At 32.7% G+C, this 3,174-nt stretch overlaps 1 long non-coding RNA gene across 1 annotated transcript; it reads right to left on the bottom strand.

Annotated features, from left to right (window-relative positions):
* On the bottom strand, positions 910-2,332 carry LOC109354179. The gene is made up of 3 exons (XR_002108517.1): positions 2,275-2,332; positions 1,790-1,901; positions 910-953 (listed from the first exon to the last, which is right to left on the bottom strand). It is a non-coding gene; the product is annotated as an uncharacterized LOC109354179 (long non-coding RNA).

The following is a 3,174-nucleotide window of genomic DNA, read 5'->3' as shown; positions in this document are numbered from 1 at the left end:
TTGTGTCAGATGATGAGATTATTTTCTTGACTAAAGAAAAAGTTGCTTTGAATCTTGAGGTCAACCATGACAAGCATGTCAAAACTTTGTGGAGTTTAAGAAGCAGAAACCACCTAAACTGTTTTGGATTTGCAGATATTTGTTTCGTATCTAAAAACATTTGAGAATATGAATCATGAACTTGTAACAAAGTGAAGTCATTATTAGTCTTCTCGGTTGCTACAAGAACTGAACTAGGTGGTGCCATCTTTTTTTTATCATTCTCTCTAGGACAATTGAAGATATTTTAAAATGGGTTGGTTTCACTAATGACAATTGAAAATATATTGGATATTTTTTCTTAACATCATGAATGTATGATTGAGAAGAAACACAAACTCAAAAGGGTCATTCTCATATGAGAATTTTATGAAGTGGTTCAAATCTGAAATAAAAGCAGAACCCAAAAATTCAGATACAATTATGAGAGTGAGTTTAGCCACACTAGTTTTAGATTGACAGAGAAAGAGAACAACTTTGACTAGCTTAAAACAAGGTATTAAATATTAATAGTGCTTAATGTTATGAACAAGATTAAAAACATCATCAACTTTAGATCATGCAAAAGTAGTGTACACTTGTGCTAATTAGATAACATAAACTTTAACAACCAAATAATAGCGTGACACTTGTTGTGATGTTCAATTCATTTTTGCTCAAGCATTAGCACAACAACCAAGACCATACTTAAAATTATTTTGGGAGCGAAGTCTGCTAACCATGAAGACAATTTTGGGTCTCTTAATGGTGCAGGTTCTCAATTACAATCTCCAACTACAATCTAGATGCATCCAAATGTGAACCAGTAGGACAACCTATGTGAGTTCCATCCATTGCTTCAATTCGTTTTTAGGCTTCATCTGTTACTTAAATTCCTTCAACGTGACTTCACATGAATTTGTAAGTATACCAATCTACAGGACAACCTATGTCAGTTCCAACAATCAAGAACTACTGGAATTACAAAATACAGAATTCTTAAGATTTAAAATCAATAATGTTTATTATCAATATCAGAAATCTCAATACAAATAGAGAGTGACCGGAAGAGTCTGAATAAAAAAATCAATAATTGATTAAACTTGTACAGATGTTTAATTTCCCTGTCTCCCCTTCCATGGCAACCTTATCCTGGCAAATCACATTTCTGACCACATTATCCATACTACTACTCGCACACTAGTTTTTGCATGCTACTTTTACACCAATTATAGTATACACAAACACACAAATCAATTCACATCATCATAATGAATGGTTTTGTTTGATGAAAGTTAAAAAGTTGTCTTGATTTCTATCCTACCTCCTCATTCAAATGTTTTGAAGCTCCAAGTTAATCCATGAATAGATCAAACAGTTGCAACAAAATACATGGAAACTAAAACCAATAAACTTAATTACTACATACCTTCATCATACCTTATTTTCATTTTCATACACCTAAACGATATAGAACCTTGACATGACAAAGTTGCCATATGCTCAGACAACTGAACTATGAGTTCAATTGACGCATCTAGCTACTTTAGTAAAGGTATATATAAAATATTTTTATTCAATTTCAAATAACATTCCACCAAAAACCATAATTGCACTCATTTCAATATTTTATCAGACACATATAACACATAGTGTGCTTCGAAGTATCAACCATCCTAAATGCTAATAAGTAAACATATGCTGAAAGGTGAACAAAGATAAAAATTAGAGCAAACAAATGATTGAAGAGAAAATACAAAACCCTGCGAACTTTATAATTCCCTTGAAAGCACCACTCTAAATCATCATACCTGACCCCAAATTGAATGAACATCCAAGTCCCCTTTCACTGACAATCCTGTAGCATCTTCAAGAGTAAAGCCCTGAAGATAAAGGAGAAAGAAAAAGCAGGGAATAAAACATGTTAGCATAGCAACCTAGGTTATAGAAAATGGAAATAAATTCCAATTATTCTCAACACTTAAGTTAATTAAGTGACCTAAACACATACAACAAAAGCTAATCACGGGATAAATTGAATTCGTTTCCTTCACTCTTTCTCTATTGTCTTCTTCTACTGGTTCTATGTTTTCATATTGATTTCATCTTAATCATATGGAAACTCAATTAATCCCTTTTTTGTTACAATTCAATCTCTCAAACCCTAATTTCTCAACATATTTTCTCTATTTCAACAAATCACCCATTCAAATTCCGTAAGCTAAGAAGAAAAGTAGAAAAATAAGAAGCTATAACCTATGGCTTCGATTCAACATGCTGTTGTGAGTTCAGGTTCAGAAAGTGGAGATTTTGCTACCTTTGAATTGCGAATCCGCAAGGAGATTGCGGTTGAGGAAATAGAAGCTTCGGGAGGACTTAACGGGGAAAGTGAAAAGATTGCAAGACACGAGCAAGAAGGAGTGACGAGAGAAGGAAGAAGCATATTTGAAGAAGCTCAAAGTGGTGATGGGAGAAGCTTTAGTGATAGAAGAAGTGAGGTGTTGAAGCATTTTCTTACCGTGGAGGGAGAGATGAAAGTATGGGTCATTTCCATACAAATCTTACAACGTGCCCGACCCAGATACAAACAAATTTTGGGATTCAATTTTAAGTTTGCCACAATTTTACTAAGGGTGGCTGAACTGGCTTGTCCATTTTCCTTTTATTTTGTAGTGGGGGTCAATAGATCATGCGCTAGAGTAGGCTTTTTCATAGCTTATAGGATTAATTTTAACATTTTCACCTCATGGGTGACCAATAATTCAAAAGTATTAAGTAAACATTTAAGCTTCATGTTTATTTGTCACGAGGGATGGACCTAAAAATTATAAGTTGTGAGGAAAAAGTCATAAATTTGCAATACAAAAAAATATAACATTTTATTTTTAGAAGTATAAATATATATTGTAATTGTTCTATACGAGATTTCATATTTTGGATAACTTGAGTGGTTTTCCAAATGTTTAGCATTATCTAAAAATCATTTTATCTGTATATGTAACTAAAGAATCATCCTACCATTTATTTCTTATATGATTTTACATTCAATTTAATATATGCATAATTTCCAAACTCTCTATAGTATCTCCCAAGTTCATCTCTATCACTTGGATTATCAAATCCCTCCTTTTAGCTCTACTTAGGTAGATTTAGGAA

This window comes from Lupinus angustifolius, chromosome LG08 (genome assembly GCF_001865875.1).
Source record: "Lupinus angustifolius cultivar Tanjil chromosome LG08, LupAngTanjil_v1.0, whole genome shotgun sequence".
In the NCBI taxonomy this organism is placed as follows: domain Eukaryota; kingdom Viridiplantae; phylum Streptophyta; class Magnoliopsida; order Fabales; family Fabaceae; genus Lupinus; species Lupinus angustifolius.
The sequence above is the reverse complement of the archived record's forward strand: the minus strand, read 5'-3'. Positions and strand labels throughout refer to the sequence as shown.